Source organism: Chlorocebus sabaeus, chromosome 8, assembly GCF_047675955.1.
Source record: "Chlorocebus sabaeus isolate Y175 chromosome 8, mChlSab1.0.hap1, whole genome shotgun sequence".
Lineage (NCBI taxonomy): Eukaryota > Metazoa > Chordata > Mammalia > Primates > Cercopithecidae > Chlorocebus > Chlorocebus sabaeus.
In genome coordinates, this window is record NC_132911.1 from 114,799,638 (window position 1) to 114,826,437 (window position 26,800).

The 26,800-nt window shown below is 34.2% G+C and overlaps 1 long non-coding RNA gene across 1 annotated transcript in view; it reads right to left on the reverse strand.

Annotated features, from left to right (window-relative positions):
- The window catches only part of LOC119624790 (uncharacterized), a 119,030-nt gene that overhangs the window by 24,126 nt on the left and 68,104 nt on the right, over positions 1 to 26,800 (reverse strand). The gene's annotated exons all lie outside the window — the stretch shown is intronic.

Genomic DNA, 26,800 nt, shown 5'->3' on the forward strand with positions numbered 1-26,800 from the left:
TAGGCTAGAGGCAACAGGACACAGGAAAGAAGAGTGTAGCCAGGATTGTTCCGTAATTGGAGGAGGCCAAGTGTGGACTGGGGAGTGTGAATCCCCTAGGGATTTTAACAAATGGGGACATGTGTATCCTCTATAGATTTTTTCTTTATGAACCCTACTGAGCACTCACAGAATAGATTGGAAAAATTTTAAGGATGTGTCCTTTGTGATGCAGACCTGGGAGAAGGGAAGTTGCTGCATGAGAGACAAGAAGTTCTACCCAGAATTTTATTCCTTTACTTCCTAATAAAAAAAAATGTTCAGTTTATTGAGGTAAGGGCACAAGCACTGTCAGGGAACTAGGGAAAGCCCTTTTCATCTTGAGAAAAGGACCAAAATCTAAATAAACCTATACCTTATGAAGGAGCAGGTATATATGCTGGGCTAAGCACTAAAGCCAGTGGAAGTTCAGAAGCATTAGTAAAGACCACATTGGTGAGATCCACTGAGGCTACATTTAAACAACAAAGAATGTCTGCCTGTCCCCAGTCACTCCCATTCCCGCTAGGCTAACAAAAATCCAGTAACAATGATAGTAAAACACTGTTGAGAGGTAGAGAAGGAAAGATCTTGTAAGATGGCCATCTCTGAGATGCTAAACATAGGTAAGACCTAAAGCTAAGGGTAGAGCAGACAATGAGTAAAAATAAATATTTCATCAGAGTAGCTCCTCCCATTTCAAACACAAATTATTTCTATAAGAATTTGACATCTGGAAGTGCTAAGAACAAATGTAAAAAAGGCAAGACTCGAGAACTGGTCCATTTCCTAATCATAATAGCTCAAATTCTTACATTAGGTAGCAATTGAAAAAGAGAAGGTGTAGTCATTTGTAGGCATAAAAGCTGTTATTTTATTTACTGTAGTTCAGTTCAACTTATGTCATAAAAAAGAAATATATGAGGCATACCTAAGTCTAAGGAAAGCAAAACTCATCCAAGATCCAAAGTCATATTCAGATACAACCCCAATGCAGGATCTCCCTATCTATGATAAATATGTTGAAGTGTTTCAGGGAAGGTACAGAACATGCAGGATCATATGGGTAATGTCAGCAGCGATATGAAAATTATAACAAATAATTAAACAAAAATTATAGAAGTGAAAACACAGCAACACAGATGATAAATGTGTTGCACTGGCTTGTGATAGTTTCATGTGTTGAATTGGCTAGGCTATAGTATCCAGTTATTCAATTAAACACTAATCTAGGTGTTGTTCTTGAGTATTTTATAGATGTAGTTACAATCAACAATCGTTCCACTTTAAGTAAAATAAATTATCCCTAATAATTTGGATGGGTATCATCTAATCAGTTAAAAGCCATGAGAGCAAATAAGTTTCACTGTGGAAGACTGTAGCTTCAGCTCCTGCATAATAGTAGATAGCTTAATGGCTTACCCCACAGATAGACTTTGTTGTAAAACCTTCCACTCATTTGCTACTCTCCCCCCTCTTCCCTCTTTAACTCTGACTGATTATATTTCTCTCACTGATGCAGGGCTCATTAATATACTCAACACATGTGAACAAAGAATAAGTGACTCTAGGTTAACAGAAGTTAGCCAAACTGAAACAGGTCCAGAGATAATAGGGATATGGGGCAAAATAGGGCATCCAAGAGCTATGGGAGAATATCAGGGGAGGTACAGAAGCACTAGTAAAGGCTATGTTCCTGCGACCCAGCAACATGATGCCTATGTGATTGTAAAAAAAATAGGGTGGAAGAAATATTTGAAGAAATAATAACCAAAACGTTTTTCAAAATTACCGACAGACAACAAACTGAAGAATCAATACCTTCAGAGAGCATCAAGGAGTATAAAACATAGAGGAATATCATTTTTAAATAAATAATATCAAAAAACATAATATCAAAAAACATATATAAATCTTGAAGGTAGCCAGAGGAATATAAGATAATATATTTTTAAAAAGTGAGAATGACCCCAGATGTCAGAAACCATGTTATCTAGAAGACAGTATATTGACATCTGTAAAGTGCTGAAAAGAAAAAACAAAACCTGTCAACCCTGAATTCTATATCCAGTTAAAATATCTTCAAATGTTAAAAGGAAACATAGACTTTAACGTTTAAAAATGAATAAAGACATTCATTGGCACAACACCTGGATCAACAAAAAGAAACAGAGCATGCTAGTAATGAATTAAATAAAGGCAATATAAAATATGTTCTTTTTATTTCTTAAAGCTCTATTTTTACTAATTTTAGAAGATAATTATCTATGGAAAATCATAAAAAACAATTTTGTGTTTATAAAAATATAAATATAAGATGCATGACACAAATCAGACAAAAGATATATGAAAAGAATTGAAGGTACAATGGTCCAAGAACCTTAAACTACATGGAAAGCATGATAAAATCATTTTCAGGCGGCCTGAATAAATTACAGATTAGCTGAAGTCAATACAAGGACTAGAGTATGGCAAGATTTTTAATTCTATCTTCTCAGCCTAAAATAAATTAAACAAGATCTCCTTGCACTATCTTCTTACAGTATCTCCTTAGATTGGAATTTGCCCTTAAACTATCAATTAACCTATAAACAATTCTGCAATTGTACTATCTACTTATAACTAGTGGAACTGAGGCACAAGCAAAAATGTACTTTGTATTGGTTTCTTGTAGGGCTTAGTCTAAAGATACTGGACTGCAGCTAACATCCAAGGCTCTGGAATATGATGACAAGCATTGTTAGGACTGTCAGTTCAGTGGAGCAACTAAATCAACTCTACCAGAACTGTGTTTTCATGACTGTATTTTTCTTTTTTTAGTCTTATTATCATATGGTCTCAATATAGAACCTATATCTTTGTTGCAATGTCTGCATTTCATCATGGGGAAAGAAGAGGAGAAAGGTGTTTGACTATATAAGAAAAATTTAAAAACATCCCAGGATGAGTATATCAGAAATCCTATCAGCCAGAATCTAGCTACTTGGTCACCTCTTGCTGGAAGCTTAGAAAAAATAACTTAAAAATAGATTGGATTAGGGCCTAACAGTGTCTGACACGCTATATTTCTACAAGGTGTGTAAATTTGTATCTAGTTTATAATCAACAACATAGACCTTACAAAATGTATTACTATGTATCATAGAATTTGTTTTATTTTCATTGGTCTCCATCAGCTCCCTTTTCATTTGATTACCTATTTTTGTTTGCATGTCAAAATGAAGAATATATTTTAATATCTTTTATTACTATGAAGATACAATTTTTACTGTATAATTATTATTAAAACAATTTATCCTAAATAAAAATCATTTGATGATACATCTTTATTTTCTTGGATTTCGTCATCTTTCACATGTATGGCTTACATGTAAATTCAGTGTAACTAATATTATAGAAAAATTTTGTTGTGAGATATAAATGGCATTTCTTTTAAATTCTATCACTATGTCATAAGTATCTATACTTAACTAAGGTACATTCCATGGATTGAAATCAGTAAAAAGCTCTGCTAGCTGGGGCTGCTACTTACCTTTCGGCTTCTAAAAATACACTAGCATCCACGGCATGGATGTCTGATTTTCTCCTGTTGTAATTCACTGTCATAGAGAAAAGTACAGTTGAAGAAACATACTATTATTTTATTCTTTCCAAGTCAAATATTGGAGATTTGCTATTTATAACCCTGATATCTACTTATTTCAAAGCCTATTTGTTTTTTTTTTTTTTAACTATATACAATAATATGTTTTCTGAAAATAAATTGACTTTTTACATTTGGAAGTGCTTCCTGTAACTAGTAGCTGAAAGAAAGCGTCTGTCACATTATGTCAGCTTTTCCTCTCTGATCCCCTAGGGGGATGTTCTGAATCATTAGCTTATAATCAGTTCTTTGTTTTTAATTAAACATCAGCTGTATGATTGAGTCAGGCAAAAATAGGATTTTGCTCCTGGTCTCCCAAATAGATTTATGGAAGTAATGTTTGGCAAAATATTTAATAGGCTAATAATAATAAATTTTATAAGAAAAGCACCACTTGGAGATTTCCATACATTAATTACTTTTAGGAAAAAGATATAGTTTGAATTGTGTAATGTTAAAAAAAGTTATTGATCAAATCATTTTATAATTCAGATTTCAATAAGTAAAATACATAAGTTGATTTTAATTACTCATTCAATTTTTCTTTATTAATTTATTCAATCAATTATTTATTCAATCAGACCATTAGCAAATTTGCTAGTCTACATCAGTATGCTGGTATATATAACTGTACATGTGTGCATGCATGTGTGCCTATGCATAACACCTGTAGTATATTTCTATACCTTCAACAGTTGCAGATGAAATCTAAACTAGTATAAATTATACTGTTCAAATAAAGATTGTACCATCTACTAGTAAATGCCCAAGAAAACACATTTTTATTCGGCTTAGTTTAAACATAGATACAAACATTTAGCAAGCTTTGTGCTTAATGAATAAGTGAAACATAGACATTTATAGAGAACATTTATTTGCAAATAACCAGAAGTCTATCGAAGAAAATATAGTTTTAAATTCTTTTGAATAAATCTACCAAAACATTTATTAATCTTTGGTTGGAATGCTTTTATTGATATATATATGATGAAGAAAAACAATATACAAGTACAAAATTATAAAAGTCAACACTAATCAGATTTAATAACTAAACTATATCTATATCTGTATCTACCTATCTACACACACACACACACACACACACACACACACACACAAACAGAAACATCAAGATAAAAGTTAGGAAAACTGATCATCAATAGCAACAACAACCAAAAACAGTGAAACAAACCTACAAAATATCAGATGGAAAACTGAAACTCAAAATAGAAACAATAAATTAGTAAATAATAGAGATTTTAAGTATCTTATTCTGAAAAAAACATCAAACAGATCCATTTGATTTACTTTAAAGTAAAATAGAAAACACAATGTTCTCTAGACAATTATGTCATCTGCAAACAGGGACAATTTGACTTCTTCTTTTCCTAATTGAATACCCTTTATTTCTTTCTCTTGCCTGATTGCCTTAGCTAGAACTCCTACTCACTAAGTTGAGTAGGAGTGGTGAGAGAAGGCATCCCTGTCTTGTGCCAGTTTTTAAGGGGAATGCTTCCAGTTTTTGCCCATTCAGTATGATATTTGCTGTGGGTTTCTCATAAATAGCTCTTATTATTTTGAGATACATTCCATCAATACTGAATGTATTGAGAGCTTTTAGCATGAAGGGCTGTTGAATTTTGTCAAAGGCCTTCTCTGCATCTATTGAGATAATCACATGGTTTTTGTCTTTGGTTCTGTTTATATGCTGGATTACATTTATTGATTTGCATATGTTGAACCAGCCTTGCATCCCAGGGATGACGCCCACTTGATCATGGTGGATAAGCTTTTTGATTAGCTGCTGGATTTGGTTTGCCAGTATTTTATTGAGGATTTTTACATCAATGTTCATCAGGAATATTGGTCTAAAATTCTCTTTTTTTATTGTGTCTCTGCCAGGTTTTGGTATCAGGATGATGTTGGCCTCATAAAATGAGTTAGGGAGGATTCCCTCTTTTTCTATTGATTGAAATAGTTTCGGAAGGAATGGTACCAGCTCCATCGTCTCAGCCCAAAATCTCCTCAAGCTGATAAGCAACTTCAGCAAAGTCTCAGGATACAAAATCAATGTGCAAAAATTACAAGCATTCTTATACACCAATAACAGACAAACAGAGAGCCAAATCATTAATGAACTCCCATTCACCATTTCTTCAAAGTGAATGAAATACCTAGGAATCCAACTTACAAGGGATGTGAAGGACCTCTTCAAGGAGAACTACAAACCACTACTCAATGAAGTAGAAGAGGACACAAACAAATGGAAGAACATTCCATGCTCATGGACAGGAAGAATCAATATTGTGAAAATGGTCATACTGCCCACGGTAATTTATAGATTCAATACCATCCCCATTAAACTACCAATGACTTTCTTTACAGAATTGGAAAAAAAAAAAAAAAAACTACTTTAAAGATCATATGGAACCAAAAAAGAGCCCGCATTGCCAAGACAATCCTAAGTCAAAAGAACAAAAGTGGAGACATCACACTACCTGACTTCAAACTATACTACAAGGCTATAGTAACTAAAACAGCATGGTACTGGTACCAAAACAGAGATATAGACCAATGGAACAGAACAGAGTCCTCAGAAATAATACCACACATCTACAATCATCTAATCTTTGACAAACCTGACAAAAACAAGAAATGGGAAAAGGATTCCCTATTTAATAAATGGTGCTGGGAAAACTGGCTAGCCATAAGTAGAAAGCTGAAACTGGATCCCTTCCTTACTCCTTATACAAAAATTAATTCAAGATGGGTTAGAGATTTACATGTTAGACCTAAAACCATAAAAACCCTAGAAGAAAACCTAGGCAATACCATTCAGTGTGGGGAAAAGAAAGATCAGACTGTTACTGTGTCTATATAGAAAGAAGTAGACATAAGAGACTCCATTTTGTTCTGTATTTGAGATGCTGTTAATCTGTGACCCTACCCCCAACCTTGTCCTTGCAAGAGACATGTGCTGTGGTGATTCAAGGTTTAAAGGATTTTGGGCTGTGCAGGGTGTGCTTTGTTAAACAAGTGCCTGAAGGTAGTATGCTTGTGAAAAGTCATCACCATTCTCTTAATCTCAAGTACCCAGGGACAGTACACTGCCAAAGGTCACAGGGACCTTTGCCTAGGAAAGCTAGGTATTGTCCAAGGTTTCTCCCCATGTGATAGTCTGAAATATGGCCTCATGGGAAGGGAAAGACCTAATTGTCCCCCAGCCTGACACCCGTGAAGGGTCTGTACTGAAGAGGACTAGTATAAGAGGAAAGAAGGCCTCTTGGCAGCGAAGATCAAGAAAAGCATCTGTCTCCTGCCCGTCCCTGGGCAATGGAACATCTTAGTGTAAAACCCGATTGTATGTTCTGTTTACTGAGAAAGGAGAAAACTGCCATAGGGTGAAAGGTGGGACTTGCTAGTGCAATGTTGCTCTTTATGCACTAAAAATGTTTATGGAGATGTTTACATATGCATATCAAGGCACAGGATTTTTCCTTAAACTTATGTCACAGAGATCTTTATTCATATGTCTTACTGCTGGCCTTCTCCCTACAATGATCCTATAATCCTGCCACTTCCCTTTTTCTAAGATGGTAAAGATAATGATCAGTAAATACTGAGGGAACTCAGAGACCAGTGCCAGGGTGGGTCCTCTGTACGCTGAGCACCGGTCCCCTGGGCCCACTTTTTCTTTCTGTATACTTTGTCTCTGTGTCTCATTTCTTTTCTCCAGTCTCTCGTTCCACCTAACAAGAAACACCCACAGGTGTGGAGACGCAGGCCACCCCTTCAATTCAGGACATAGGCATGGGCAAGGACTTCATGTCTAAAACACCAAAAGCAATGGCAACAAAAGCCAAAATTGACAAATGGGATCTAATTAAACTACAGAGCTTCTGCACAGCAAAAGAAACTACCATCAGAGTGAACAGGCAACCTACAGAATGGAAGAAAAGTTTTGCAATCTACTCATCTGACAAAGGGCTAATATCCAGAACCTACAAAGAACTCAAACAAATTTGCAAGAAGAAAACAAACAACCCCATCAAAAAGTGGGCAAAGTATGTGCACAGACATTTCTCAAAAGAAGACATTTATGCAGCCTATAGACACATGAAAAAATGCTCATCATCACTGGCCATCAGAGAAATGCAAATCAAAACCACAATGAGATACCATCTCACACCAGTTAGAATGGTAATCATTAAAAAGTCAGGAAACAACAGGTGCTGGAGAGGATGTGGAGAAACAGGAACACTTTTACACTGTTGGTGGGACTGTAAACTAGTTCAACCATTGTGGAAGACAGGATGGCAATTCCTCAAGGATCTAGAACTAGAAATACCATTTGACCCAGCCATCCCATTACTGGGTATATACCCAAAGGATTATAAATCATGCTGCTATAAAGACACATGCACATGTATGTTTACTGAGGCACTATTCACAATAGCAAAGAGTTTTAACCAACCCAAATGTCCATCAATGACACACTGGATTAAGAAAATATGGCACATATACATCATGGAATATTATGCAGCCTTAAAAAAGGATGAGTTCGTGTCCTTTGGAGGGACATGGATGCAGCTGGAAACCATCATTCTCAGCAAACGAATGCAAGAACAGAAAACCAAACACTGCATGTTCTCACTCATAGGTGGGAATTGAACAATGAAATTGCTTGGACACAGGAAGGGGAACATCACACACCGGGGCCTGTTGTGGGGTGGGGGGAGGGGGAGGGATAGTTAATGGGTGCAGCACACCAACATAGCACATGTATGCATATGTAACAAACCTGCACGTTGTACACATGTACCCTATAACATAAAGTATAATTTTAAAAAATAAAAGAAAACACAATGTTCAAGTACATGCTATTAAGAATTAAATGTTATGTAATTCTATACCAAGAAGATACGAATATTTACTCAAATCTATAATAATTAAATTCAGAACTCAAAGAACTCTATTATTTTTCTCAGAAAATAAAATAAAAAAAACCAGTTCAACATCTTGCATAAAATGAAGTGATAGAAATCCTTGAAGGAAATGATAAAAAATTGCTTTTTTTTTTGAGATGGAGTCTTGCTCTGCTGCCCAGGCTGGAGTACAGTGGCGCTATCTCAGCTCGCTGCAACCTCCGTCTCCTGGGCTCAAGTGATTGTCCTGCATCAGCCTCCTGAGTAGGTGGGATAGCAGGTGCCTGCCACCACACCTGGCTAGTTTTGTATTTTTAGTAGAGACGAGGTTTCACCATGTTGTCCAGGTGGGTGCAATAAACTATTTTTATGACTTCGAATTCTTATGGTAGTTTTTAGTCATGGTAACAAAGATATTTGTATATATTCAAACTCATCAAATCATACTTCCAAAACATCATCTTTGCTTACAAAATATACTTTAATGTAAGACCAAGGTTATTCTACATAGCAGGACAGTATATCCACTAAAATATTCTCCCTTCTCTAATTCTCACTAAAATAACAAAATATTTTATACAAATTTTACATCCTGACATTTTCAATATTACATGTGTAAACTTTTATTACATCTGTATATACTATTGCCATAGCATATAGTATATTTTAATACCTTTTTTCTTACTATGCGGATATACTTTTTACTACATATTATTAGTGTGTGCACCTTAGTCTGCTAGCCTATGTTCTACCTTCTGGGTCAGCAGCTTACTTTTCACTTGTATTCATTCTGTCTAGATTTATCATAACAAGCATTGTTTCTGTTATCAGTTAAGATATTTTCAGCTCTGAAAAAGAGAAACTGGCTCAATGATCCCTCCAAATGTTCACTTCTTTTTTTGTCATATTGTTTATTTGTTTGATTTTTGATCATTTGTTTCTGCTTTGTTTTGCTTTCTTTTACTCTTGTTTTGTAAGGTTTTAAGCTTGCTTTCCCTGGTGGTTTTAGAATGGCAGCCAGCAGAGTCTGGAGCTAAATGCTTTTGTTACAAGTCCAGAAGAAATGAGAGGGAAAAGAAATGAGCAAGACAAAAAAAAAAAAAGTAATCATAAAAGTCACTCAAATATGCCTGAAGCATGAGTTGTAAAGCCTCCCACTGAATCAAAGTGCAAAGATTTAAGCAGCTTTACTAGAAAAATTCCCAGAGTTTTTTTTTTAAGAAACAATTATCCTTTTTGTTTTAGGAATAAGATGTCACCTTATTTCTCTGATTATATTAATTGTATTCATTTTAATGTTTTAGCATCTATTTTTATGGTTTTTCTTTCAAATGTTGATGCTGCTTTTTAATTTTTATCATTATTTTTCTCTCCAAAGTATATTGATTTCTTTAATAATGACCTCTGTGTAATCTCTTTGTAGTTCCATTTTGTCATCAATTGTCTTCTACTGTTGTTTCCACAATTCACCATTGGGGTTTTCCTTCTGCCAGGTTTCTTATGAGTTTGTAAAGCATAGAAAAATGCCTTTATGGGGTGCACCTTAGTCTGCTAGCTTTTGAGGGTATTCACTCCTCATTTGCACTGAAACTGGACTTCCAGGGAAGAGTTATTTCTTAATAATACAGTATGCCATATTCAGTGTGCTCTTCTAGAGGTAGCCACCTCAGTCTCTGATGTCTATTCCAATTTTCTGTGTGAATGGTGGGCAGAGATAGACGTAGGCAGGAGATCACTGGTTGGTGGTACTCACGGTAATATTCTGACAAACATTGGCATTACTCCCAGCCCATCTTCTTGTGCTTATAGTAGAACATACCTAGTTTTCCCACTTTTATCTTTCAGTAATTGCTCTCAGTTCCTGGGCTCCCTGGTGTTTCCTTTTTTATTTAAGAAAATTATTCTGTTCTTTCAAGGCAGCAAATGTATGGTAGAGCAGCTTCAGTGACTATTCAACAAATTAGTGTAAAGTAGAATTTCTTAAATTCTTAAATACAAAAAAATGTAAACAAACATACAACACTGAGGTCACGAAGATCTTCCTAATTAGAAACAACTTTTGGAAGAACAAAAGTTCTTATAAATAAAGTTAAATAATAAATAATACACTAGCGAATATATTGGCAATTAACATTCAGAGTTTAATATCCATGACGTATGAAAAAAAAAACATAGCCAAAAGCTATATTAATAGAAACATTTTAAATAGGATATCCAAAAGGTAAATTAAAATGTGAAAAAGTAATATTCAACTCCAGGTTTTGAATTTTGAACAAAATGTGCATCAACCTTGCCTTCGTGCAGTTTAGTTTACTGAGGAAAACAGAAATGTAAGACAGTATTTTATTATAATCATTATTGGCAAACTCCTATCCCTTCATAAAAGTTGCAGATACAGGATATTCATTATCTGAAAGAGTTTTTTTTTTTTTTATTAGAAAATAGAATACAGTGGAGAGAGACAGATGATACCATTTCTGCTCTGTCTTTTCTACCACACATAGAATGTATCAATGAAAGCAAAAGATGAGGAGTCAGATGTACCCATTTCTTCCAAATTTCTGGCAGAACTACTAATTGGTAAATTGTAATGACATATACTAAAGTTAGAAAAGATAGTAAGATACTTGGGGATTAACTTTGTGGTTTTACTTCTAGTCATGTCAATTTGTAGATGAGACACACAGGGTGCATACATTTTTATTTAGTGCAATAAACTAAGTCAAGGAAGAATAACACAGGAGGAACCATAACATACATGTTTTGAGTGCATTTTTTTTTTTTGTGGACGCAATTACCTTGATTTTGGTAATGGTATCAAACATATTTGTATATATCCAAACCCATCAAATTATACACAATAAAATGTGTAGTTCTTTATATATCAATTATACCTTAATAAAGCTGTTTAAAAAACAAATACTGATGGAATTATTAAAATAAATAAATTTGTGAAGGACAAAATACCCTCAAGATTTGGAAGACAACTGAGTTTTTATTTGCCCCCAAGAAGAATCAATGAGATAAATGCCCTAGAAGAATAGCTGTACTTGCCCATTAACATCAGTGTTCTTGAGTAAAAAAGCCTAACACCCATGCACAAAGGGTTCTCAAAGTGTAGGAACATTTCTGTAGCATCAGAAAACCAAAAACAAACAAACAAACAAAATTGTGATACTGCTTTTATAATAGCTCCTCAAAACAACAACAAATTTTAATCTGCCAAACAAAAGCAACAACCAAAACATTTTTTTTTTTTTTTTTTTTTTTTTTTTTTGAGACAGAGTCTTACTCTGTTGCCCAGGCTGGAAGGCAATGGCATGATCTCAGCTCACTGCAACCTCCATCCCCCAGGTTCAAGGGATTCTCCTGAGTAGCTGGGATTACAGGCGCCTGCCTCTGCGCCCGGCTAATTTTTATATTTTTAGCAGAGACAGGGTTTCACTGTCTTGGCCAGGCTGGTCTTGAACTTCTGACCTCATGATCCACCCGCCTTGGCCTCTCAAAGTGTTGGGATTACAGGCATGAGCCACTGCTCCCAGCCAACCAAAAACATTTCCCACTAGAGAAGAGATATGACTGAACTTGGAAGAGCATTTATTAAAAGGTGTATAGTAATAGAAACCAGAATTTTAAAGGGAAAGGGAAAAGGAGTCATAAAAGTAAGCATATAATCAAAACAGCTTATTATTACAAGAGGAAGAGGATTTTAAATTAGAAGGAAGACTCCATAATGCTAAATACTGTCTAGAGTGATGAAAAATAAAAACTCCAACAGACCATTTTTTACAGTTTTTTAGATCATACTTTGGTCTTTGAAAATCACTGGTGTTCATTTAAAACATTTTGTTCATTGAATGATCAGAGATCTGTCTGCAAAATGTATTAGACCATTTTTGCATTGCTATAAAGAAATACCTGAGACCAGGCATGGTGACTCAGCCTATAATCCCGTCACTTTGGAAGGCCAAAACGGGCAGATCACTTGAGGCCAGGAGTTCAAGAACAACCTGGTCAACATGGTGAAATCTCATCTCTACTGAAAATACAAAATTAGCCCACCGGGTGTGGTGGCACACCCCTTTAGTCCCAGCTACCAGGGAAGCTGAGGCATGAGAATCACTTGAACCCAGGAGGCAAAAGTTGCAGTGAGCCGAGATTGTGCCACTGCACTGCAGTTTGGGCTGAGTGACAAAGGAGTGAGACTGTCTCAAAAAACAAAAACGAAAACAAAAACAATGCAAACAGAGGAGACTAAGTAATTTATAAAGAAAAGAGTTTTAATTGACCCATGCTTCTGCAGGCAATACAAGAATCATAGGGCTGACATCTGCTTCTGGGTATGGTTTAGGAAGCTTACAATCATGGCCGAGGCAAATGGAGAACAGGCACTTCACGTGGCCAGAACAGAAGCAAGAGGGAGAGGATGGGGTGGTGGGAGGTGCCACACACATTTAAACAGATCTCAGAAAAACTCACTATCAAGAAGACAGCACCATGCCACGAGGGATCCGCCCCCATGACTCAAATACCTCCAATCAGGCCCCACTTCTAGCATTGAAGATTACAATTTAACATGTGGTACATCACAAAAGGATTAAAGATAAAGTAATTACAAAGTAAGAAACAGTAGTTACCAGATACATATATGGAAAATCCAGCGATCAAAGAGAAAGTCTTGATGATAGCTTGATGAGATGACAGATTTGCATAAATGTTCTGTTTAGAACAAGGCAGCCAGTCTACTGAATTGTGATGGTCAAGAAAATAATAATGGAGGAGAAATGTGCCTTAAATATATAGGTTAAAATAGAGTAAAGTTGGATATTTAATCCCTTAAGGAAGACTTAGATGTTACCCCCATGGAACATATATATAATATAGACAATTATGATACCTTTTATTATCCATACCAGGAGACTTTTAAGAGTAAAAATGGGACAATTAAGTTTTATACTGAGATGGACATGACCCCAGATTGTTCAGTAACTGAAACCATATGGTCCTTTACTAATACATCACACCACAGTTCACAGTATAGCTCAGATTTGATCCGGCAATGAGTAGCAAGTCGGTAACTAAATCTTTGTTTTCTTCTTTAGTACTGCTTTTCTAAGTCTCACTTGGAGAGCTGTTGTCTTGAGGCCTAGCAATGATGTGCTGTGAGCACAAATGGTATGATGTACTTCCAGCACTGGCCTAGAAAGTCTTCTGCATGCTATCCTTGAGTTTCTCATTTGGTGACCTGAGTTTCTTTGAGGGCCCGATATTAAAATAGTGAATCCACTGTATTGAACTAGCATGGGTTATGAATATATGATGAGAAGCACAATGCCTCCTCAGAGCTGTAGGTTACTTAGAAAGAATCTTTTGCTTGTTTGAGAGACATTGTTCATCCAGAAGTTTGTTAAGCAGCTATTATTATTCAATACAAACTTATTCTCAATACAATCCTTCAAGTAGTCGCTACCCATAGATTAAAGTGAATATGAGGGCGAAACTCTATGACCCATTTTGATAATAATGGATGAGACAGAAAACACAGATTAGTCTTTAAAGTAAAGACACACCTTATCTATGATAAAGGATAAGCAAAAGGCAAAAGACTGCAGAGAAAAAAAAATAACGGAGCCAAGAATGTAATTTAGGGTACATGATTTTTGTTTGTTTGTTTGTTTATCCTACTGAAACAGACTGAGATTAAAATTTCTACTCAAATAATCACATTTTAAAGGACACATTCTATAGGTATATATAGTCTACTTTTTAAAATGTATGTGTGTCCACCTTAAGCATTGCTGAACCTGCTAATATTTCAATGTCTCATTCTGTCTTCTCATATTGTTGACAATTTGAGTGCAATATGGTAGAAAATTTTAAGCCCAAGGCTTACATTGAAACTTGTGTCAGTTTGAAGTTAAATGAAATAATATAAAGCACTGCAAGGTCATAGGGAAAAGAGTTATACATAAAAGTATGCTGGGTATATATTTACAAATAAAGTATTATATTTAATATTTAATAATATAAAAACACATGACAATCCAATCTGAAAAGATACATGCTGTGTGATTCCAACTATTTGACATTCTGTAAAAAGCAAAACAATTAATACATTAAAAAAACATTGGTTGCCAGGGGTTGAGGGGAGGAAGGAATGAATAGGCAGAAAATTTTGGGAAAGTACAAAATTCTGCATGATACTGCAATGTTGGATACATGTCATTTTACATTTGTCAAAACTCAAAGATTGTAACACTTCCAAGAGTGAACCCTAATATAGGGTATGGAATCTGAGTGACATTGACCTTAACATATTGTCACTCTGGTTACAATTTTGCTACTGGAGAAGACTGTTTTGTGTTAGGTGTAGTGTGCTGAGAAAGGAACCAGAGAAAAGGATGCATTCATGTCCTTTGTAGGGACATTGATGCAGTTGGAAGCCATCATTCTCAGCAAACTATCACAAGAACAGAAAACCAAATCCCACATGTTCTCACTCATAGGTGGAAACGGAACAATGAGATCACTTGGACACAATAAGGGGAACATCACACACCAGGGCCTGTAGTGGGGTGGGGGGAAGGGGGACGGATAGCATTAGAAGATATACCTAATGTAAATGACGAGTTAATGGGTGCAGTACACCAACATGGCACATGTATACATATGTAACAAACCTGCACATTGTGCACATGTACCCTAAAACATAAAGTATAATAAAAAAAAGGAATCAGAGATATATGGGAATTCTGTACCTTCTCAATTTTACTGTGAATCAAAAACAGCTCTAAAAACTAAGCTCTATTACAATATTTTAAAATGCATGGCAAACCAAAACATAAATTGAAGCATGTCAAAAGATTGTCACTTGAATCAAATTTTAACAGCTGTTTAAAATATTTGATAGTTTAAAATACAGATATATTAATACAATATCTCAAAAATTACCGAATATAGTAAAGGAGGAAACAGGAAAATGATCAGCTATAAAAATGGTATGTTTTTCAGTGTATTTTTGGATAATAGGGCGGTTTGTTTACTGTTGTTTAATGAGCACAAAGGTGCGTGCGTTGTGTCCCTTATTCAAAATGCTTAGAACCAGAAGTGCTTTGAATTTCAAAAATGTTTGCAATATTTGTCTGTACATAATAAGACCTAAGTCTAAACATAAAATTCATTTATACTTTATAAACAACTTATATACATATCCTGAAGGTAATTTTATATAACATTTTAAGTAATTTTGTGCATGAAGTTTGTGGTACATACTTACATGTTGAATTTTCCTCTTGGGGTGGTCATGTTAGTGCTCAACAGTGATTTAGGGATGCTAAAACTTTATTATTTAGTTAACATAGTGGCAACTTATACAACCCTTGTATTTTGTAACACATTCACAGATCTCCCATTTTGCATTTGTAGCTATATTTTATCTGTCATAATTAATGAAGCTCCACATGAATTTGCAGACTTTTTGTAAATTATTAGAAATGATACATGATTCATGCATACATTCTTTAAGAAGCCTGTCACCTCTAATCAAGTTCATCATATTTCACAAGTCTATGACCTTGTGAATTTCATCTACATTTCTTTATTTCTTCATGCCTCATTTGAATAATCATCTATCAAACTAAATAGACACAACTGCCTCCATAAAATTTATAAACATTCATCAGACTATGAAGAAAGGTCTGTTTTTAAGTGAAGAGGCACTTTTCCTTACTGGTTACATGTCTAAATGCATTGACTTGATTCTGAATGCCATCACTGGGCACTAGTGACCACAGTACTTGAAGACGCAGTGCAAAGAAGTCACAGAGTAAATGCAAAATATTTGAACCAAAAATAAAGTTGAATTAAATATATGCTATTAAGAAATCAAACAGTGAAAAACAGGGACTTGTAATCATGAAGATATGGACATGAAATTTGAAAACAATCATTGATTTTTATTTGCTAGATTAGCAATCTTCTTAGGAATTCTGTAGGAGCCAGGGTACAGTTTAAATAAATATAATTTTAAAATTACAATTAGTGATCAAAGGATGAAAACGTTTTTCTTCATCTTTGTTATATCTTTCAGGAATGGCAGAACAATTCTTAAGAGGAGTTGGTCTAATTTTCTAAGTTCTAAGAACTTTCAAATTATAAATCAGTAAATGAAGATAATTACAGATTATGGGCTAAATATGTACCTTGCTCAATTAAATTTGTAATTTTCATGTGACTAAAGGATGAACTGTGAACACAGGTTTTTCATTTTATAGTGTCATAGACAAGGCATATGAGTAGAGATAGAAGCAACTCAACACCCCAAAGATGTAGAGAAAAAAGAGGGAAAAACTTTTTGCTTCCATTAAATTTTGATATTTTATGCCTATGTGGCATTGGTAAAGTACATTGGTTGCTCTGAAATTCATTTTCCTCACTAGTAAAATTTGTCAGTTATATCACCAACATGGAGAATTAGGAAGTCCTAGGTTTCCTTATCCCGCAGGCACACCAGTTTAGTAATATACAGAATATTCTATGTATTAGAAATTCAGAGACCAATTAAGAGGCTCATGCTCTATGAGCAAGTGTGAAACCAACCACCAAAACTGGTAGGAAAATTTGTAAAATTATCTCACTATAACTTTCCCCTCAGTACATTGCCAAACAATTGCTAATTGTTTAGCAATTGCCAAATTGGGTGAAAACTCCTGGCTCTCAGAGTCATCTTGGGGAGGGAAGGAGATAACTGGACGGTAAGTTCAATATTTTGACTCTCGGGAGACTGATCAAGGGACTGGTTTCTGTCTTGCCTGAATCTGAGAGCTAACAGAAAAAGGCCCATATTGGGAACTGCTGAAAGCCAAGGTGATGATTTACCAGTATGCACTCATCAGCCATTGCTCATACTGCCAACTCAGCATAACAGGATCAGGAAAATTATCAAGCCCCAGATTCTCCTTTATACTTCCTGATTCCAAAACATATTACATAACTACAGTAATTGAATTAGTATGGTACTGGCATAAAGACAGAGTAATGTAACAGAATAGAGAGACTAGAAATAAGTTCATACATATACAGTTAATTGATTTTTTAACAATGGTAAAAATAATAAATATAGGATAGTTTCTTCAAATACTATTGTGAAGACTGTATATCCATATTCTAAAGAATAAAATTGGACTTTCATCTTACCACACACAAAAATCAACTCCATAAAAACTTTAACATAAGACCTAAAACTCTAAAATTTCTAAAAGAAAACATGAGAAGAAAGGATCATGACCTTGAACTTGACAATCATTTCTTGGCTAGGTGTCAAAAGCATAGGCAACAAAAGTGAAAACAAAGAAGTGGGACTACATCACACTAAAAAGTTCTGCAGAGTAAAAGAATAATAAACAGAGTGAAAGACTATGTATAGAATTGGAGAAAATAGTTATAAACTCAAAAGGGTAAAAACTCCAAAATATGTAAGAAACTCCTACATCTAAATTTTAAAAACCAGTGTACTTGAGCCTACTGTGGTGAGGCTAGCTGGGACTCAGGTTCCAACCTCTAGGATGGATGATACCCCTCTGGTTAGGGTTAGTTTAAATGCTCCCTCTGTGGCCAGTGGCTGAATCCTACCCTGTGTTGCTTTCTTTTGTGACTGAGCAGTACTGAGTTCCAATGCAAAGTCCCATAATCACTTCACTCTCTCTTCCCCAAGCACACTGATTCTCTTTCCCTGCTGTGTGGAACTTTTGGACAATGGGAGAGAGGTGGTTGTAGAACATTTGAAATTGTCTTTTCTGTGCTCTTCACTGCCTTTTTCCTTGAGATGATGCTATAAGGTGAGTGCAAAAGTATTGCACTTTTTGTATTGTTGGAATTTGATGTTGGAATACATATGTAAGTAAATGTGTTTATGTTATACATCATCTTAATGGGCACTTCTTGCTTTATTTATTTATTTGCTAATGACTTATTATTTGCTGTTTATTTTATGTTTATTGTAAACCATGTAAATGATGTGAGACAAAAAGCAAAGTCAGACTATTTTCTTATTTGAGTTCTGAATGGGTCATAAAGCAGCAGAGTCTACTCTCAACATCAACAACACATTTGGCCCAGGAACAGCTAATGAACATACAGCACAGTGATGGTTCAAGAAGTTTCGCAAAGGAGACAAGAGCCTTGAAGACGAGAAGTATAGCGACCAGCCATTGGAAGTTGACAACGACCAGTTGAGAGCAATCATTGAAGCTGATCCTCTTACAACTACATGAGTAGTTACTAGAGAACTCAACGTTGACCATTCTATGGTTGCTTGGCATTTGAAGTAAATTGAAAAGGTGAAAAAACTCAATAAGTGGATGCCTCATGAGCTGAGCGAAAATTGTAAAAATCATTATTTTGAAGTGTTTTCTTCTCTTATTTTATGAAACAACAAGCAATTTATCTATCTGATTTTGATGTGCGACAAAAAGTGGGTTTATACAACAACTGGCAATGACCTGCTCAGTGGTTGGACTGAGAAGAAGTTCCAAAGCACTTCCCAAAGTCAAACGTATACCACAAAAAGGTCATGGTCATTGTTTGGTGGTCTGCTGCCGGTCTGATCCACTGCAGTTTTCTGAATCCCAGGGAAACCATTATATCTGAGAAATATGCTCAGCATATCGATGAGATGAACTGACAACTGCAATGCCTGATGCCAGCATTGGTCAACAGAAAGGGCCCAATGCTTCTCCACAACAACACCCAACCATGTGTTGCACAACCAATACTTCAAAAGTTGAACAAATTGGGCTACAAAGTTTTGCTTCATCTCCCATATTCACCTGACTTCTTGCCAATCACTACCACTTCTTCAAGCATGTAGACAACTTTTTGCAGGGAAAATGCTTCCATAGCCAGCAGGATACAGAAAATGGTTTCCAAGAGTTCACTGAATCCCAAAGCACAAATTTTTATGCTTTGGGAATAAACAAAGTTTTTTTTCATTAGCAACATGTGTTGATTGTAATAGTTCCTGTTTTGATTAATAAAGATGTGTTTGAACCTAGTTATAATGATTTAACATTCATAGCCTGAAACCACAATTACTTTTGCACCAACCTAATAAAACCAGATACTGTGATCACCCACTTAGTTTTTGGTTCTTGTAGAGGTATTTTCTTGCGTGGATACTTGTTCAATTTGGTATTTCTTTGAGGGAGATGGTCAGGGGAGATTTCATTCAGTCATCTTACTTCATCTCCCTGACTGCCAATTGACTTTGAAAAGACATATAGAGAGATAAATGTAAATATAGACTTAGTATAATACAGATACAGATATAAATAATTATTAGAAATGTTTTCTATAGATGATGATTTTGAGGGATTTCTGGAAAATATAAAATAATTGGAATCTGTTTATAGGAATAAAAGAAGAAAGAAAGAAGTAAAAAAGAGAGATGAAGAAAAAAAGAAGAAAATAAAATTGTGATTCTAAACAGATGTATGTACAGAGTAGAGAGCTGCTGTAGGGTAGAGAGCTGATCTTCCCACAGGAGACCTGGAAACCTTAGGGCTCTAAATTTACAGTAACTAGGAAAGAACAGTGAGAAAATGTCATATTAATAAACTATCCATGAGATATATGGACTACTCACTCACTGTTACAAATATTTAGAGTGGCTTAATGTAATCTCTATTCCCAATTAAAACATAAATTCATCTTCAAACAAACTGGAAGCAATTAAGAGTTGACTCTAAAGTCCACAAATAAATAAACAATGGCTGTCAATAAAGGAACTTCCCTTATGAGGAATGTTCAGACAGCATTGAATGAAGTTGAAATGCTCAGCCTTACCAAATTAAGTTAGGTGTTGTATGTTATTTTGTATGTATTCTTCTCTTGGGCAGCATACTTTTTATCTTGTAATTAATTAGTTTAAAATAATATGTATCTACTTATGGAGTTATGGATTTCCATCAGACTCCTTTTGCATTTACTCACCTGACATATCAATCCAAATAAAAGGACCACTTTCCAGTGAGATTCATAAAATGGGTGTAAGTTCCTCTCCCAAGTCTATAAGCCATTGTGATTTTTATAGTCAACCAGATGGGTATAGCTTCTCCTTGTAGTGCCCTCTCCCCACCCCACCAATTTATACAATATCAGTTGAAAACCAAGTCTCAAAAATCCAAAATCAAATATTAAAGCCAAACATCATGCCATATTACTTAGTAAGTAATGGAAATATGGTGCAACATTAAGAAACATTTATATGAAATAAATTGTGTTAATAGATCAGATTAAACTAATATTTGCTAGTCATAAACATTTTATAACATCAAACATGTCATTTTCATTATTGTCTTACCTTTTTAATTTGAAATAATTTAAAACTTAGAAGGAAATTTGCAAGATTAAGACAGAAAACACTGAAATACTCTAAATCCCTTCTTTCCTATTACTAACATTTTACCATATTTGCTTTATCATATTTTTCATCTCTAAGGATGATTGATAAATGGGTAGAATAATAAGCAGACATAACATATTTTTTCTGGATCAATTAAATGTAAGTTGAGGTCCTGCAGTCATGATTCCCTCTTGCCCTAAGATTCTCTACGTCTCTGCTGGGAAGATCAGCTCTCTACCCTACAACGCCTCTCTAGTCTCCACCTATACTTGTTCAGAGTCACAATTTTACTTTCCCTTTTTTTTTCTTCATGTGTCTCTTTTTTTCCTTCTTTGTTTCTTCAAAAAGATCAATAGTTAGCCAGAATACTTCCAAAAGTATAATATAACCATAAAATTTAGGAAATTATTATTCATAGTAATACTACCCATCTAATCTATTAACTTATTCACATTTTACCCACTATTCCAATAAAGAACTCAGCTAAAACATCCAGATCCACACCTAATATTTATTCATCATATCTTCTTAGGCACCTTCAATCTACAACGATTCCTCAGTCTTATCTTTGATGATCATAATATTTTTAAAAACTTTTAAGCTTCCATTTGGTTGAGTATGTTTATGGTTATCTGATACTTCTCTTCTTCCTCCCCTGCTTAGATTGTAGTTAAACATTAAGGACAAAAATATCACAGAAGTGATACTATATTCTCATTATGTCTTACCAGGTGCTACAAGATTTTGATTTATTTCATTACTAGTGATGCTAATTTTGGTCTTATGGTTAAAGTGGCATCTGCCAAATTTCTTCTGTTGCTATTTTTGAATCAATGTATCTAACTAATGTATCTAATTAATAAGTCTTTTGTGGAAAGATTCTTTGATACTATAGTCCGATTTCTCATTACTTTTTCACCCAATAATTATAACATCAATTGATGATTTTTCTCTGGTCAATTGTAACTGTGATTGTCGCCAAATAGTGACTCTTTAATTTCATCAGTTCTTACACATTTACTACCTGGCATTCCGCATTAAGGAAGAACTATTTTTTCTCTCACATTTACTCATGTATTTATTTATATCAGTTTAACCTCATGAATTTTACTTTATTTATTAAATTATAGTCTGCTATTACTATTACATGTGTTGATATTCAAATTGTCCCGTATTTTGTAAGTACATCCTACACAAGTTGGCTCGTATCTTGTTTAAACATGCCTGCATCATTCCTCAGGCACCTTTTTAGTTTCTGGACACACTCACACTCACATATCTTTGTCTATTTATATTTTCGTTGTTACCTTTTATTTTTATAGTCCAAACATAAATTCTTCAAAGCCTATGATGTTGCCTCTTTATACTTTTTTGTTTATCTCGCATACTTCACTTGCCAGCTGTGAACAGTTAGCACATAATAACTGATTTCTCAGCTTTGCTGAAGTGACTTTCCCGACACAGAGGAGAACAAAGCTCTAGTTCTATATTCAGACTATTTTTGGCCTCACTCTTGATGCTGAACTAACTACTAGCAGTGCAGCGATGCCAGTGAATAGAGAAAGATACGAGTGATAGTATTTAAAAATATACACTACTGTTCACATAACTTACTTCTTTTCTTACTCTCAGGAAAAAAATAAAATGGTAATGTGAAAGTAGAAACTAGCAGTTAGATACATCCTAGTTTTTTAAGTCAGTTTGACCTTAGAAAAATTTAGCCACTTCAAAGTTCTGAACTTCTTATTTCCTATCTATAGGTTTGTAAATAGAAAAGTTTACTGATCTCTTCTAACTTCAAATTTCAGTAAGTCAAAACTTGTCCAAAATATTGTTTTATCTTTGAGTGAGGGTGTCAGGAATCACAGAAAACATAGATGCATCAGGGATTTTCAGATTCAGAAATAAAAGTTGACATGTCAGTCACAGGGAACAGACAAAGTCAATAACAGTGTCTGAGGACTTATGAGCCATGTGTCATCTGTGGGGTTTACATAAAGCTGTCCAAGCTAAATCTTTAATAAAAATCTGTCTCACAGCATGTAACCAAATTTCCAATTGGTGAATATTTAAACAAATTTCCTATGATACTTTATGTGAGCAAATCTTATATTCTTATTAATGGTCTAGAAGGACTGGACATTGTATATTACCAAGTTATAATCAACAAATATTTCAATAATATTTCCAAATTTTTGTTATTTAATATAAGATAAACACAAACCACAGCTGTGGATTTTTTTTCAAAGTAAACTCCAAAATTTTACAAGCTGTGAATGGCTAATTTTAAACATTCATAATATATATCTGTTTTGAAGTATGCATAACAACATATTCCAATATACTGTATTTTTCTAACTTTAAAATAATTGCTTTGGTGAGTTTATATAGATTTCTTTATGAATGTCTCTCTACTTCTTTAACATGATGTGGATGTAATATGTATTTCTTTAACATGAAGTAGATAGACATTTATATTATATTCAAAATTCACTAATAATTCATATACTATTTTTCAACATTTCTTTTGTTTATAACTAGAATATGTTAAAAATATTAGTGTGAAATTTATAAAATAAAAACTGGAAACAAATTAAAAAGTTCATATACAATTAAAGGTCAAATGATTTTAAAATGATTGTTTATGCATTATTACTATTTCATTTTAAAATATTATATGAGACACAAACTGAAAATATTTTACAACATATTATATTTTCCTGTGAAAATGTCTATTAGAACAGTTTTTGTTTTTTCCTTAAATAAAGAATAAAAAATATTTTATTCTGCTCTGTCAAATATTCCTTGATTTCACTTCTAGAAAGATGATTCCCTTTGGTGTAGATTTCTCAGCTCACTCACTCATGCAGAGTTGGATCTCTAAACTGTAGTCAATTGAACTGGGATTTGGAGTTGACCTTTAACAGTACAATAGTATAAGCTTCAACAGTTTTTCTTCATTGACAGATTAGAGTTATGCTGTTTTCATGTAGAAATATTTCATTATGAGTTTTATTTCATTTTTTAACATTCAAAAATCAAGAAAAGTAATAAAACAGTTGATTTATTTATAAACATTAAATAAAGCAACCAAATAAGCTTAGTGATCTAGGGCTGTATACATTTGGGCCTTATTTATTTGACACATATCTAATTTATTTTTTTTAACTAAATTTTGTCATCCATGTCTCTAAACTTTGGCATTTGGTACATCCTATTTTAGTTTAAACAAATTTCCTATGATACTTTATGTGAGCAAATCTTATATACTTAATGGTCTAGAAGGATTTGACATTGTATATTATCAAATTATAATCAATAAATATTTCAATAATATTTTCAAATTTTTGATATTTAATATAAGATGCAACCTCTGCCTCCCAGGTTCAAGCAATTCTCTGCCTCAGCTTCCAGAGTTGCTGGGATTACAGATGCCTACCACCACGCCCGGCGAACTTTTTTTTGTATTTTTAGTAGAGACAGAGTTTCATCATCTTGGCCAGCCTGGTCTTGAACTCCTGACCTCGTGATCCTTCCAGCTCGGCATCCCAAAGTGCTGGGATTACAGGCGTGAGCCACTGCGCCAAGCCAAAACAGTTTTTATAACATACTTTCCAGTTTTATAAATTAATATTCTTTATTGTCAGCATCTGTATGCATTCCAAGAACACAGCATTGTTTTTAATCACATAACGGTAAATAGAATTTTCTCAGAATAAATCTCTTCATTGTAACAGTAAAATTTCTCTAAGTATTGGAATATACTTTATCTAGTTTAAGGACTATTTTATAGTTCAACATGTGCTTAGCCTGACCATTGCTGGATGGTGAAGCTTAAAGGCAACCACTTCTTGTGTATACTTTAAGTTCATCAAATACTTTTAGCCCAACATGCACCTCCATGAAAGTAGTGATGTTATTAGAATTTCCAAACAGAGAAAATTATTTTATCTATGCATAGTTGTGGAAAAATTCTGTGAAAGTAATATATATATATATATAAAGTGTAAATTCTAAAGTTGCACATCATCCCATTAAACTTTGCCCCTTAGCGATCACTGTAACTGGTAATTCATTAACATAAATTAACAGTATAAAGCATATATTGAAGCTGAGTTGAAATAATATGAATCAAAGAAACAATCAATGTAAATATGGTTGGGATAGCTAATGGAAAAAAGTTTTTTCTTTTAGCTTGGCAATTTTGCCTTATAATCCTTACTTTTATTACTAAATTTTAAATATCAGGTTCACAGACTAATACAATGGATACTGGATTTTCTATTTGACCTATGCGTGCTGTTTTGCATGTTAACGTTTCCCTGGCTGAACCATGACAACAGTATTAACCTCTGGGTAAATGCTCCAGTCTTCTGGATGGTATAATATATGCTACATCAGTGGACCTCATGGTCATGGATCCACTCCCACCCCATGGTGTTTCTTCATCACTGCTTCTGCTTCAACTATATATATATATATATATATATATATATATATATATATATATATATATATATGTGACATATGACATATAAATGACATATATGTCATATATATCATATATGACATATATGACATATATACATATATGTGACATATATGATATATACATACATATTACATATATATGATATATATGTGTGTATATATAGTTTTTGTTCTATTTCTACTTTTAGATTCTGGGAATAGATGGGCAGGTTTGTTACATGGGTAAATTGAGTGTCACTGAAGCTTAGAGTATGAATGATCCCATCACTCAGGTAGAGAACACAGTAACAGATAGGTAGCCTTCCAACCCATACCCCCATTACCCTCTCCTCTCAAGGAGATAGTCCCTAGTGTCTGTTGTTCCCATTTTGTATCCATGTGTATTCACTGTTTAGGTCTCATGTTTTAGTGATCACATACAACATTTAATTTTCTGTTCCTGCATTAGTTTGCTTAGGATAATGGCCTCCAGCTGCTTCCATGTGCTGCAAAGGACATGATTTTATTCTTTTTTATGGTTGTGTAGTATTCCATGATGTACACGTGTCAGATCTTCTTTGTCCACTCTACTATTGATTGGCAAATTGGTTTATCCCATGTCTTTGTTCTTGTGAATAGTGCCAGGTTGAACATATGTGTACATGTGTCTTTTTGGCATAATAATCTATTTTTCCTTGGGTATACCCAGTAACAGGATTGCTGGATTAAATGGTAGTTCTAATTAGCTTATTTGAGAAATTTCCCAAATATTTTGCACAATGGCTGAACTAATTTACATTCTGACCAAAGACAGTATCTTATTGTGGTTTTGATTTGCATTTCTCTAGTGATTAGCGATAATGGGTATGTTTTCACATATTTGTTGGCCACATGTATTTCTTTCATTGAGAAGTGTCTGCTCATGTATTTTCCCCATGTTTTAATGAGGTTATTTGCTTTTAGGTTATATAATTGTTTAAGTTTCTTATGGATATTAGATCTTTATCAGATACATAGACAGTGAATATTTTCTCCCATTCTGTAGGTTGTATGTTTACTCTGTTGTTAGCTCTTTTGCCATGCAGAAGCTGTTTAATTAGTTCCCACTTGTCAATTTTTGTTTCTATTCCAATTGCTTTTGGGTAGTCAAAAATTATTTCCCAGGGCCAATTCCAAAATGATATTTGCTAGGTTTTCTTCTAGAGCTTTTATTGTTTTAGATCTTAAATTAAAAACCTTAAATCCATATTGAGTTAATTTTTGTATATGGTGAAAGAAATGGTCTCAGATTCAGATTTTTTGCATGTGTCTAGCCAGTTTTCCCAGAACCATTTATTGAAAATG